Here is a 15,529-nt window from a genome sequence, read left to right as displayed (position 1 = left end):
CTTTAACAGCAAAGTTGGGTTTTACGGTCAATTGATGGGTACAAAGATACCTAAACCAACCTACATACGGAATTACGACCGTCATGATCACTTTTTATGCACCACGTAAACCAGATAGATATACAGTGGAAAAAGATGTTTTATGTGTGGAAATAAATTATACGATTAAAAATTTCGTGTGAGGTGTGATTTGTAGCCGTAAATCTATAATTATATTTCAATTAACGACTAAATTTTATGTACACAAACCTAATCAATTCGATCTTTCATAAATATTATGTTTTAAAACAAATTATTTCCAAACACATACCAAAAAAATCACAAGCACATTGAAATCGATTAAATTGTATTTATAACTAGCGGTCCGCCCCGGCTTCGCCCGTGGTACATATTTACGTTTTCTCTACATAAAAACCATCCTCGTACTTCAAGGAATATAATAAAAAAAGAATTATCGAAATCGGTTCAGCCGTTCTCGAGTTATGCGCTTACCAACACATTTTGCGATTCATTTTTATATATAAGAAGATTTCATAAAAAAAATATAGATGGCGCTAAACACACTATTCATGTGTGTGTAATTACATATCGATTTATTAATAAGCGGTATACTGATTTATTAAGAATGATTATATTCTAAAATGTTATTATATAAAAGTTTTATACATTTAATATAATTATGTAATAGTGTTCCAGAATATACAAAATAATCAAAAAACTTATCTAAAATCTGAATCGCGATGTTGATATTTTTTACAACGTAAGAATATATACCTTGTAAGCTGTTAACTGATGGGAGTTCAAACCAGTTCAGCTATCGGGATTACATGCAGAGCCTTTATGGTTCCTTTATCCCGTGGAAAGTCCCCGGAGACAGGGCGGAAAGCGTCGCACTATGACAGTGAAGGCCGAGGTGGTATCGTAGGGGGGGAAAACCCGAGCGAAATATCACTTCATAGCGTTGCTCAGAGCACAGTTGATGTTGAAAGACGGTGTTGTCTAACCAAATGGGGCTTACTCGGCTATGATCTCCTTTCTTTTGATGTATTTTATACATGGATGATATAGACGGTAATTAAATTTCACGTTAGATTAATTGATTGGCTTTATATTTGTTAGAAATGATTATTGCTCTACATTTTCGTTAAAACAGTCAAACAAAACAAATGAAGATATTCATATATATACTTATATTAAGCAAAAAAGGCGGAATAATAATATTATTAAGTAAAATGATATATTTTACAATTTATATAGTCGATTGGAATTACTTGTAAGCTTTTTGGTATAAAATACATATTAAATTACAAAAACTAAAGGACTTAATGCCTCCAGAGAGATTTGAACTCTCGACCCCTGGTTTACAAGACCAGTGCTCTAACCCCTGAGCTATGGAGGCTACACGACGTAGTGCGATTTCTTAGACAACCTTATACCTATTTGAAAAAAGATATGTAACTATATAAAAATGAATCGCAAAATGTGTTGGTAAGCGCATAACTCGAGAACGGCTGAACCGATTTCGATAATTCTTTTTTACTCGTACTACAGTATTCAGGAATATATGGACGATATAAACCCATGGAGGGTTGTCGCGAAAAAACCACAGGACAGTTCTTTGGCATGTTATTATAATATATTATGATGTTACATATGTATTTTGTAAAATTGTAAAACTGACATGATTTAAAAGAGCAACTATGGAGTTTCTTGCCGGTTCTTCTCCGTAGATACTGCTTTCCGAATCGGTGGTAAATTTTAAAATATGTAATGACGTTTCAAAAGTGCTTCTATAAGAAGTCTAATTGAATAAATAAATGTTTGAGTTTGAGTTTGAGTTTATTATATTCCTTGAAGTACGAGGATGGTTCTTATGTAGAGAAAACGTAAATATGTACCACGGGCGAAGCCGGGGCGGACCGCTAGTGTAACTATAAATATTATCTACATGAACATTACCTATTTCATTAACCAGATAAAATTGTTCGTCATTGGTTTGTTATTAGACAAGAACTGCAACTGCAACTAAAACAATATACTCCTACTAAATAAAAGTACATATTGAAAAACTTCAACAAAAAGAATTGGCACTTCTATTATGTACCTACTCTATATTTATCTCTTGATTTCTCACTCATACATAAAGAAATCCCTGCATAATACACTGCAGTTTGACATTATTCTGCGTTTTAAATCAATCTCATAAGCGGTCTTTATCAATTCTAAATTAACTCAGCATTTCAGCCATAAACCAAGTCTTACAACTGTTTACCGGACATTACTATATCAGTAGCAATAACAAGATCCCTTTTAGGGCATGGAAGTTGGAACGATGCATGAAACGGCTGTGCCCTACCATTTGCGGCTGTCACCGATTTGCCTTGAAGATTTCCAGACTTCGTGCCTTTCCGGAAATAATGCTAAATATTTAAACTTATTTTAAGACCTATTCTTTGCGTTAATTTCTGAACGATGCAATGGAAAGAAAATGAAATAAATGCTGATTTAATGATCATTGCATTGTTACGAAACCATTAAAGTAAGTGTTTTTGTGAAATTGATATCGCTTTTAATGACCCATAAACAGAATATTAAGCAATAAACGGCAGATTATTGACATTAAAAATGTGGCACTAAGCATTTTCGATGTTTTAATTACTGGCAACTTTGTAAACCTTTTATGGTGCAATTAAAAACGCAGCGTTTGTTTCCGGGGTGTAAATTATCACATTAATTGTTCATTAATGATTATAAAGATGTTTGTTAAAACATTAAATACATTGTTGTTGTTTAATTTTAATTGGTTCAAATTAAAATCAGAAAGCATTTATTCCAACATAACTATATGCTATAAAGTTTGGAGAACAATTATTTTATAAAAGAAATGCGCTGCACGGCAGATAGTGCCGGCGAGCACAAATCTGTCGAACTTAAAATTGATCATCATTGCCATTTTAGGCTACCCTGTGGTCAAGTTACCGCAAACCGATAATTTACTGTACCATACTTGTACGGTAATGTTCTTTTCTTCGTTTTTGTGCGGGTTTTAAGGCCATACGTCAATGTAATTGGCACCGCGTGCCGCTGTCTAGTCGGTCACGTCTCGTCTTTACAGGTAACTGTATCTTGTTTGTCTTGTGTTCGTTTTTCTCCATTTTACCAATACAGTATAATTAGCATTAAATATTGGCGCAGTGGTAAGTTACAATTAAGGTTCCGATTATGATCGAGACACGTTTAATTCTGTATCGACGTCGTAGCCTTGATATCTTGTCTCTGGGCGAAATAAAAATGCACACTTTTTATACATGTACAAGATATGTATTTGGACCTAAAAATAATTACTTACTACATAATATCTACATTGAACGTATAAGTATAAGATAGTCATTTCCCACTACAATTCAATCAATGAATGCTATAATATAGAATAGGTGCCAAAAGTTAATTAGCATTTAATGTTCAACAGATTGACAGCTCTACGTGGTGCCAGCAGATAGATATTTAATTTATGTGTTTTATTTATATATCATTTACAAACCTATTGATGACTTATATAATATTAATACGTATTTACTATTTAAATAGCGCTTTGGATCGATAGTCATGTTGACCTAATTCTATTCAAATTGAAGTTTTTTTAACTATGCGTTTTTATAGTTTTTATGTCTTTGTAATAATTAGTGACTGGTTTACGACAGGAAGAAGGGCTGAAGTTAATAAGGAAACAATTTGTAGCGACTACTCGCTGGCTAATTGTAATTTATTCTTCGCCTGTGAAATGTTAGTGGTAATAAATAATAATATATTCATCTAAATTCTAATCCCATGATGATGTGCTCGCGTTTGATTGATTCCACTGGTCTTACGTAAAGGTTTAAACGATAATTAAATCGCTTTAAATTAATGCTATATTTTAAATTTTATTGACTGAATTCAAGTAATTTATTCAATTCTTACGAAACCTCTGTTTGTACCTAATAATGTAGTTGTAGAAGATTAATTACATCTACTCATAATAATTATAGTGCATAATTTTATATCTACTTATTAAAATTTTATGGTTGATTGCATTATATAGAGTAGGTATAATTCCTTTCAAAACATAATAGCATCAGATAACGTGAAATAGCTTAGTTTTTGTCTCCTAGGCTGTAAGATTAACTTACTTCGTTTCCACTTTCGTGTTAGAAGTTATAAATAAATTGCCAGAGATTAAATAAGTTTCTGGCGTTTTTTCGGAATTATAAATTATTGTAGATACAAATACTAATACAGACTAAAGAGTCTGATTTATTCTTATTATTTTTTCTGTACTTTTCGAAGACCTTTTAGAAGTACGACAGTCAAATTTTAAGAACTTTACTGAAATTCGTTACAATTCGCAAGCAGACAACAGTTGCCAAAACTATATCGTCGTGTGGGTCAAGCCCAACTGTTCAAGCAGTGCAAAATAAAGATTTAAAATTTGAAAACGTCGCTTCCGCACGAACAGTTTCGTAAATCCGAGATGGGCGCCAACATTCGCATCAGGCGCTGTCATGTGGACGGCCGAAGGTCCGGCGGTCCGTCCATCTGTCCAGCAGAGCGCGGCACACGGACCGACGTGATCACCCGGTGCCCGTCTGACGCTGTATCGACTTACCTTCCGATAAACGCGGCCTCTTTAAAGCCGATACGCCGCCACCATGTCACCTGATCCCCTGTAATGCTGTTATTGAAACGGTCATAGATAATAGTCAGCCAGATGGATATCGGGACGAGTTTTGCTGGCGTTTTGCGCTGAGCTCATGAATACAGTACTGGATATACTGCGGTGGAAAGCAATTTTTCATTGCCTGGAATAAATGAATCTTGACAAATGGATCACTTGACGTTATTTATGAACGTCAGTGCCTACTTAATACCTACTTGATTAGTTTACTTACACTGTATTATTAGTCAGGGATACATCGCCCATTTTTGCAAGTGATTACTATCAAGCTAATTTTTCGTGAGTAGCTTTATTTTGATGAGATGCCCAATAATTTCATGTACAAAACTCTCGATTGTGGTAGCTACCACAGGAAACAAGGATAAAATATTTTGATTTGATGGTTCTCAAATATTAATTACTAACTGAATGTTTTTTTTTTTTGTTCAATCTCAAGATAATTATCTAAATTATTCGAAAAAATATTTGTCCTACAAAATCTATGGTTTGATCAAAGAGTCCCCCTTTCCAATGTGTATCGATGACGAAGTCATCATAAATGATTACTAACCAGCTGATTTTTTTATTTTCACTTATTTAATACTTATATAATTCAACAGACATATTGTCCTACAAATTGCGTAATAAATATTTGAGAACCGTCAAATCAAAAATTTTTATTCTTGTTACCTCTGTAAGCTACCACAATCGAGAGTTTCGTACATGAAATTATTGGGCATCTCATCAGAATAAAGCTACTCACGAAAAATTAGCTTGATAGTAATCACTTGCAAAAATGGGCGATGTATCCCGATTCCCGGACTATATAAATTATAATTACATTTTGTGTAATGATAACACTGACTATTTGGGTATGTTGTGATATTTATAAATTATTTTATTTCAAATAATATTATCATCATTGCATTTAATATGTCCAGAAGACCAGCTTTCTTCGTGCCACTTCCTTGTTAATTTTCTGTTCGATTATTATAGTACCTATGTAATAGTTTGATATTTTATAAAGTCAGTGTAACAAGCAAACCACGATTCATTGTTATGCTAATTGCTAATACACATTTTGATAAGGTCACACAAATGATGTCCGGGAAATATAGTGCGCACCTCAGCGTTAAAATTGGAATAGATTACACGCATCAACGCTCCCACTTCCTGTAAACCATTCACACGGCGACCAAACAACAATGACGTATTTCATGCTAATTCCCAATAAAGTAACTTTGATTCAATACTGATTTAAAAGCGTGTGAAATACATTAAATTATCATACACCTGCGTTTTTATTTGGAAAATGAATAATTGAACTCGCATTAATTTTATTTATTCATGTGTGGTTTGATGAAGTATCTACGTGAATGTGGAATTGGTTAATTTCAAAACTTGAAAGATTATGCATACTTCTTTAAATTCGAAAGATTATGCATACTTCTTTAATTGCATTGTGTTTGTAAAATAAACAAGGTAAGAAGAATACAAAGTACAAATTGTAACAGGTAGTTAGTAAATTTGTTACAATTTGATGCAAAAAATCATTTTTATTTATTACTAGAGGTCCGCCCCGGCTTCGCCCGTGGTACATATTTCGCAATAAAAGGTAGCCTATGTCCTTTCTCGGGTATCAAAATATCTCCATACCAAATTTCATGCAAATTGGTTCAGTAGTTTAGGCGTGATTGAGTAACAGACAGACAGACAGAGTTACTTTCGCATTTATAATATTAGTATGGATGTATTCACCTCACTTGTCCCGCAATTTTACCGTCAAGAGAATTTGGGATAAAGGCTTAGATCATTAATGATCTAAGGATAAAGGCAACGAATCCATCTCGTTCAGAACTCCATGCTCTTTTCAGTTTTCTGTCCCATTCATATCGATCTGCCATATCAATAACCATGTTGGTCTGTTGTGGTCTAGGCGTATTCCAAGCATCATAAGGCATCCAACATTTACGGCACTTACACGGTTTTAATGCAGAAACAGGTTTGCGATTGTCGTCGGAGGCGTGAGAGTGTTCGCGGTATATGTTCTCAGGCTATGTTCTTCAGTAAATGCAAGCGGGAGCGACAGCGATTTTTGGCACAGTCATAGAGATTGATGTTAGAGAGGGGAAGGAATAAGGTATACCATACCTACTTTAAATGTAAAGTATCTTATTTACATTTACCTTAGTTATGTAGCTGTTATATTGGGCTGCCAGAAATGCCTTTTTTTGATAATGTAGATAAACAATACATTTTTAAAGGACACAAATTTCAGGATAGGAGGATAATATGTTTCTTATATTATTGTTAGAGTAAGCAGTAATCTTGAAAAGTTTCAATCAACAGTGTAACCTATATTTGAGTTAATTTCTGATGGAATTTATACTCCTAAAAAACTAGTTACTGGTCTACTATTATCATCACTAGTAACTACTTAGTATAAAACAAAGTCACTTTCTCTGTCCCTGTGTATGATTAAATCTTTAAAAATACGCAACGGATTTTGATGCGGTTATTTTAATAGATAAATTGATTTAAGAAGTAGGTTTAGTATCATTTATTAGATAAAGCTAGTAAAAAATATATGCAATTCGCTAATCGCTTTCGCTCGTCCATCGCGCGCCGTATCCGTGAACGCTTCAGCCTCAGGGCCGCCGACGTCAGCACACCTGCAGCAGCCTGACAAAAGGATAAAGTTAAGTGGTTATCCAATTGCGGTTTCAAGTTCAGACAAGTTGGTACTCAAGGTCCGATGCAAGACGAAAGGAAACGCGGACATGTATCGACTTGTATTGTCACGGATGGATTGCTGATCTGAATCTGGCTGCACCTTTTAAAAGAGGAGATACCGCAAACAAACAATGAATAATATACATTATATGTATGTTAGAAAGAGTCCCTAATAATTTAAGGTGTCCATGAAACATATTATGTTCATTTTGGTAACATTAATGCTCATTGTGTAAAGCCTTAATGATACCTTTGGACTTTTGCCACATACGCAATAACAAGTTATTATTGTGATTAAGGGTCATTAACCAGTTCATTTACAGCATCAAAAAATCATAACAAAGAATAATTCTCTTCGACAAATTCATTTCAATTTGCAAGCAACAATGTTTTCAGAACGTTTTAATAATCACTCTCAGTGTGGCCTTTTATGCCAAAGCGTAGTAATTACCAAAAATAATTGGATACATTTACATAAAAAATTGTAATATTACAAAATCACAACTTTCCAAATCGATGTTTTGCTGATAATAAGCACGTCACACGTATAACGACCACATGGGAGGTAATAGGAGGAAATTAAAATACTTTTTACAATTTATCTTCGACGCACCCTTGGATCATTCTGCAAACCTGAATGTCAGTGCAGAAACCAGTCACTTTACGGTACATGTTAACGGTTCTCAGTTAATTGAAATAAATATGTATATATGCGAACCAATTTCGCGGTAATATCGGAATGTATCACAGAACATGCTTAATAATTGGGAGTGAACTCATTCCGTTTTTGCGTTCCTCCTATCTATACAGATTTTAAAGTTGTCTTTATCAAACTTTGTTATCGCATAACACACATTTTCAATTAATTGTCTATCAAATATTTATCTTCTGATTTTTGGTTGCCTGTAAATCTGTGCTTATCCAACGCGCAAAAAATATTCAAAACTTTTTAATTAAATAATCGTCTGAAAATGCAAAAAATGTTAACGACACTGCTTGCAACTTTTTGTAAAATCACTAATTGCATTCAACTTCCAATACATATTTTGTTCATAAACCGACATGAAACATTAATTGAAAATTAGATCTAAAAAAGTCAGCGGAGCTTTAGCTGAAAAGTGCACACTTACATACGATATCAAAATGTAATCGAGAAGTATTATAATTAACTTTTTATCGATATGGTAGCAAAAACTGGACTCGAAAAACAAGTAAACGAGGAGATTGGACAGGAGTGTGATTAAATATTCGAGGTTACTCCGTGTCCTTTGCAGGGATGCTACAAATAAGTTTGATTTCTGAAAAATGAAAAACACAGAAAATATTATGTTGAATATACACATTTTAGTTAATACATTTAAGACGCATAATTGTACTTAGTCTACTGTAACTGATAGAATATCACTCTTTATTTATTTTATTTCTTGACATAGAATCTTACCCGTTGCCGAGAGCCTTCTAATGAAGTAAGAAGAAGGGCAGTTGCATTACCCATCTTTTCATTAATTTTTTCACGGACTTTAAGTAGGAACTACTTTGAAACGAACATTAACAGAGAGAGTTTTATCTTGTCCTGCCGGCTGATCTAGGTTTTAATTACTTACAAACTTTCCACACAAGGTTAATCCCAGGCTCTATATTCACTGTAAGTACCCAAAAAATAATAGCTATCCTTTTGTGTACATGTCCAAAAGGACAGTGAATATAGAGCCTGGGATTTTCGGTGCAAGAAAACCGCAAAGCCCTCTCCTTCTTTGAGCAAAGGTTTACCTACGTTACGCTCAAATGCCAAAACCAATGATCAAGCCTAAACCATGTAGATTATACGTATTATAAATACATATCTAGTATTAAGCAAAAATTCAATTTAGATGCTGGCAACCCTGAGTAATGACGACTTATGCCGCAACTACGTCCGTGGGAACCGCAGACAGGTGTAATGCTGTCACCGCTACTTGCTCTAAATCTCTGTAATGAATTTACGAAAATTATGCACATATATATGCGAGTCTCAGATAATGCCTCGCGAAAGTGGCATATGTTTTTTTTTTTGAGCTGTGGCAACAAGAATTTGAAGAATTAAGTAATATAGTAAGACAACTTTTATGTTACGGCTCCTATGGTTGGTTACCTACATTTTAAATTTTTATTGTGTGTTAATTTAAAATTTAAAGACACCGGTAGTTGATTACATATATACTGATACCCTAACATTTTTACACAAAGATGAAAATTTTTTAACTTGTTTTGTATGTTAAATCCATGGTCTATTAATATAGTGGAAATTATCAATATCAGATAAAAACATTATAAGCATATTCAAGCTGTTGACATTTGTTTTAAATTGCTCTATAAACAAATTTTATGTTGTTTAGATTTTTAATTGATATAATTAGTCTTATGAAATTATCATAAAACTAGTTACGTTGATTAAAACCATACTGAAAAATTAACATTTTAAAAACCTCTTATTCTGCGAAAATCTATATAATGGTAAGTAACATCGGCCATAAATGTTTCCAAAGGTCATATAAAACGTACAGATATTAATTTAAAACTCGTTAAGAACACGTCTATAAGAAACATCCTGTGCGGAGGTTCTAAAAAATATTGCGAATGAATAAAAAACGCATTTATTGTGTAACAAACGTGTGGGAACATTGAACAGGTGTAGCCGCTGAGGAAATCTCTGCGAGCTTCTGAACCTACTACTAATTTATATTATGGCTCATTATAGCTACTGGTCTCTTCTATGCCTTTTTGTACTGTATAATAACACTTCATATTGATGCTGTAAACAAGTTAGGACATGGAAACCGTGGATTCTTTAAAGTACCATGGTCCATGGATAATGATGACTCTGATAAGTTTTCATCTTATTGAAAATAAAACTTATCAGAGGTTATGCGATCCTGTTGTAGAGTTGCTAGTTTAATATATTATGCAGAAATATATCTACAGTTTTAATCAAATAGCTGAAGAATGAAATGTTTTTAATAAATAAAATTACTCAATTGAAAAATATATCAACAATTCACGAGTATGTTTATTCATACATTTTCTTACGATCCACTTGAAGAAAGTAAAATTCCCATAATTATCATTGAACTCGTTATAAACAGAAGAAATCGTGGGAATCACTAGCAGGTGTACATAACAATTATAATGTCAATTGTCTTTTTTTTACAATCTCGTTCTTGGATATCCACGATATAAAATATTCTACAACTTCACAATATTATAAGATGATCTCTTTTTATTTTATTCGCATCCTTATTGTAGTTTGATCCTGTTTGTTTGTTTACATTTTCATAGGGACATAAAGTAAACTAAACTTGAAGAACTAGAAGTAGTTCCTCACTAACTGTGATTGTTTCCTTGCATTTTTCATTTTTGTATATTTTGAAAACAGAATTGTAGCAAATTATATAAATAATTTTTATAACATTTAAATTAAGTAATCACATGATTTAAATACCTACTTATCGTTGTGCTATCCGAATGATTATCGAATATTTTGAAAAATATCGCTACATTTTCAAAAAGTACAAAACTGCCGAGCTAATCTTTAAAGAAAATGAATGAAAGCTTTGTATTGAGCTAAAATTTTGTATTTTAAATTAAAAAATTGGTCTCCAACTGCCACCTGAAATGGGGGCTACTGAAAATCACCGCTGCGACTGCTTTGCATGCAACATTTTGCAGCATTTCTTTAGCTTTTGCTGTGGAGTCTCATTTTCAGGGCCACGCTACATTTAAGATTAAAGCAGCCATCAGATTTAATATCTCAAGTATATATAAGTCTGTACGCGGAACATTTCCATAAGCAGAAACGAAAGGAAGTCTAAGCCTGAGATAAGCACTGAGTCACCGTGTGAAGCCGTACAGGTGACGGCGCCAACGCATGTCAAATACATTACCTGCATTATAACTACCTATAAGTGATTTATTAATAGATATTGTTGATGTAATACAGTACCTTGTTTGTTGCGCAATTAGTAGCGTATCTAGATCCCATGGCGTTTTTATAAAGCATCGTAATACTGGCTTCTTCTTGTTAAGACTATGATTTTTTATTTATGATCCCTTACGCAATGCGCGGGACATGAGTCAGATGTAATAAGCCTGTAAAGTAGATTGTTATATATCAGTAAAATTATGTATAAACCCTATCGAATGTAGTGTATTGAAATTATTTTTTGCTAAATGAATTGAAAATATTCCCAATTTAGTTTTATTGCTGCAACCGTAACCGGAAAGGTGATAAAAATTTAATCGACATCTAAATTCTAATGCAGCTGAAGACAAAAGCTACTTCATCATATATTGTTCTTAAAATAAAATAATTGAATGCAAAATTAACAACAGATAATACTCAAAATTCAAATACACTACTCAAAACAAAATAGGGCCCACCCTGATTTTTTGCTGTGTTGTAAAAACTCTTCACTTTTTTCTTATTTTATGAATGGGTATAAACGTACAAGGTGTAGGACAATTGTTTTAACGTAAACTTAAGCAAAAATTAGCGATTTTATGAAAATTATGCAAAATTAACAGTATTAGAGAAAAATTGCACAAATAAGACACATATGACAAAAGTTTCAATAAAACCTTTATTAACAAAAAAAATCTGGTTTATTTTGTAATTAGTACCGTGTGGGACCCCCTATGCTCCGTATGCACTCTCTGAGCCTATCTGGGACACTTTCAATCAAATGGGTTACATTTTCTTCAGGTATTTGCTCCCAACAGACTTTAAGAGCATTTATGAGATCTTGTTGGCTGTTTACGTTTACTTTGACGCTCCTTTTTAATTGATCCCACACATGCTCTATTGGATTGAGGTCAGGGCTCATGGCTGGCCACGGCAGAACACTTATATTGGCATCAGAGAGTACTCTTTGAGTGATACGGGCTGTATGTGGGCGGGCATTATCTTGCATTAAGATGAATTCTTCGCCAATTCTTTGTGAAAATGGGATCACGTGAGGCCGGATGACCCGTTCGACATAGGTAGTAGCAGTCACGGTACCTCCATCAAGAACTACGAGCTCCGTTTTGCCATGTAGGCTTATGCCGCCCCACACCATGACGCTTGGACCTCCAAATCGGTCTGTTCCGTGGACACAAGGTTCAGAAAAACGTTCACCTTCCCTTCTCCATACACGCACTCGACGATCGTCACTTAAAAACTTCACTATAGTTTCGTCCGTAAACAATACTGTCCCCCAGTTATCCATAGACCAGTCTGAGTGATCACGAGCAAACCTTAATCGTGCTGCACGATGAGCACTTGTCAATTTCAGTCGTATAGCGCGAGTTCTGGACCTTTGGCCACCTTCATGAAGTCGATTCCGAATGGTTTGATCACTCACTCGCGTGCCAGTAGATTGCCGCAGTTGATTTTGTAAGGCACGGGCGGTTACCGTCCGCTGCCGACGCGCTGTTAGTCTGATGTACCGGTCTTCTTGGGCTGTTGTAGCCCGAGTACTTCCTGTTCCACGTCTTCTAGCAACACTACCTGTCTCTTGATAACGATCCCAAGCATTTCGGATAGCTCGACGTGACACACCAAGACGTATTGCCACCGACCTCTGAGAATTTCCTTCTTGAAGCAAAGCAACTGCTCTTGCTGCCGTTTCCATATCCATATGAACGCGAGATCCAGGCATAATAATCACGAATAATACCGAAACCAAATTAAACTTTAAAAAATAACGATGTGCTACAGTAACATTCAGAATGAGACTTTGAAACAAGTGATTGAGAATTTGGAAATAACGTGATTTTGAAACATTTTACTTTTTCTGGTTACCCACTTGAGAAAAAGATTAAGACGATACACAAAAAAAAATCTACTGCTTGGCGGGCGGAGTCAAATAGCTCGCTATCGCGAACGCGGGTGTGCGCGAAGTCATTCTTGCAAACTCGCCGCGCTGCCGCTGGCCGACTCGGGACAAACATGTATGGAGTCGTCATACAGTTATAATATTCTTATACATATATTTAATTGTTGATTTATTGGTTTTATTTTCTTGCTTATAAACAAATAATCTTCTTTTTAACAACTACTTAGACATTATTAATAATAATATTTCGTAATGTTTACTTTATTACAAAATAATACAGGTTATAAATAATCTTTAAAATAACAAAAAATATTGTTACTCGGAAAAAATGAAATGGTACTCAATAACGCGGACTACTGAATGGATTTAGATAGAATTTGATGCTGACGTAGATATTACGTCATGCCCAGAAATGAAAGGTAACATTTCTGAAAGAAGTTATAAACCCTAATTCTTCTCAGTCAAAATCAAGAGTGGAAGATATCACTAATACAGTAAAACTGATGCGAAACTTTGGATGTTAATTTGTATATTTTTTTGTTAGTTGTTACTTAATCACGTCAAGACTACATTACCAATTTTGATAAAATATAGCTAATTGCCTGGATTTACACATAGGATACTTTTTATCCGAACTGAACACTTCTGTCGGATAAGACAGGATTCACGATATAATCTAATTCCACGCGGGCAAAGCCGCGGTCGGAATGATATTTTTTTAAATAAAAAAATTGTTTAAAAAAACACAAAATATATTGACGCATGTATTTATTTTTTGCACTCCATTATAATTGTAATTATTCATTACAAATAATCAAAATAAAATAGCCAGAACAAAGTTAGGCCCTGGTAGGGTAGGTAGGCAGGTACAGCAATGTGAGACGAACACTGGCTTATTTATACCAATAATAATGTATTATAAACATTAAATTAAGTTTACTTTCTAACGACAAAAATACATAATATTAGCTAATGTGAAAGCGAATCAACCAATCATCCCACAAAAATGAAATGTGCACACAAATATTCATCCAAATCGGTTCATGTCATTAGGAGGAGTGACTGCAGCGCCATCTTCCGGGCCCAATTGTGTTTCCAGATCACCCAGGAACTCAATTTAATATACTTACACAAAATTTTTCGAAATGAAAACTCACATTACTATGTAAATATGAATATAAACCTGTTTTATTACTAAGCAATTTCCCGCACAGGTGTAGTAAGTATAAATGAAATAAACATCAACATCAAATTCTTTATACAACATACTTATCTACCACCTTCTAAGAAATGTAATTCTTGAAATTATTTCGTATTTTTTTTAAATATAATACTACTCCAATGAGCTCCTGTTCCATATTATGTCCGCCATACTTCCACTAAGTTCACCATGATTTTTTATTTCTTTGCACTTTGTTGCTTTTTGCTAAAAATGGAATCATGCGATAAAACCAGTAGAGCTTTGATAACATACATTTTTGACTGAATAAAGGTACTTACGAAGGAGTGGATTCACATTGTGAACAATCAGTGGGTTTATTTTCCTTCTGGATTCCGGATTTCTGAACAGATTATTTATGCTATAAATGAAAAAATCTTACACATTCGTTATGTACTTAAAACAGGGATACATATCAAACATCGTCTATAATACAATTATCATCAAATTTAAAATAAAACCAACTTACTTCATTAATTTGTTCCAATTGTAAGCATTCTTTTTCCTCCAACCTTTATGTTTCTTCTTCTTATTTTCTTTATTGTCCCCATTTGTCTCATTTTGTCTTATCGTGTTGTCACCCTTTTTTACGATTGCGCGAGCGACACAAGTTCCCCGTGTGACGGCCGTAGCGGGAATGACTCGTGCAGCGATCGGGGTAGGAAGGTACAGGGCGGCTCTCGCTATATTGGCTGGTCGCGCGCTAATTTCAAGTATTTCTTGTTTATTTCAAAACCATCGCATATTTCAAAATTCTAACACGGTAGACGTATAGGTTGTATATTTTATAGTTAATATCCAAAAAGTCGTAACTTTACATTTGTTATTTTGAAAATGCCAGAGATTAAAAAAAAATAACAATGATAACTTTGTATTTTTTTTCTATCGAGAAAATATCATGGAATCATGTTTCTAAAACGGTAGACGTATTGTGTTACTATTGAACTTTCTTGTCAAGAATTTTCATCACGACAACTTTAATAATATAAAAATTACGAAGGTTTGAAAAGGGCCGTAAATGTTAGAAAAATT

General features: G+C 33.9%; 1 long non-coding RNA gene and 2 other non-coding genes across 4 annotated transcripts; 1 reads left to right on the top strand and 2 right to left on the bottom strand.

The window, feature by feature from the left end:
- The first annotated feature begins 796 nt into the window (after positions 1 to 796).
- LOC149904137 (RNase MRP) lies at positions 797 to 1,031 on the top strand. The gene has a single exon (XR_016457370.1).
- A 295-nt stretch (positions 1,032 to 1,326) lies between these two features.
- TRNAT-UGU (transfer RNA threonine (anticodon UGU)) lies at positions 1,327 to 1,399 on the bottom strand. The gene has a single exon. It is a non-coding gene; the product is annotated as a tRNA-Thr (tRNA).
- A 12,644-nt stretch (positions 1,400 to 14,043) lies between these two features.
- LOC149904135 (uncharacterized) lies at positions 14,044 to 15,310 on the bottom strand. 2 transcript variants are annotated; one of them, XR_016457359.1, is made up of 3 exons: positions 14,967 to 15,310; positions 14,779 to 14,858; positions 14,044 to 14,704 (listed from the first exon to the last, which is right to left on the bottom strand). It is a non-coding gene; the product is annotated as an uncharacterized LOC149904135 (long non-coding RNA). The 2 variants fall into 2 exon arrangements; XR_016457360.1 differs by having other exon boundaries at positions 14,779 to 14,840.
- Between the last annotated feature and the right edge of the window lie 219 nt (positions 15,311 to 15,529).

Source organism: Colias eurytheme, chromosome 12 (genome assembly GCF_061535395.1).
Source record: "Colias eurytheme isolate Ceu_HAF_F1 chromosome 12, ilColEury1 Martin Lab GWU primary, whole genome shotgun sequence".
Classification (NCBI taxonomy): domain Eukaryota; kingdom Metazoa; phylum Arthropoda; class Insecta; order Lepidoptera; family Pieridae; genus Colias; species Colias eurytheme.
Note: the sequence above shows the minus strand (reverse complement) of the source record. Positions and strands in the feature narration are given on the sequence as shown.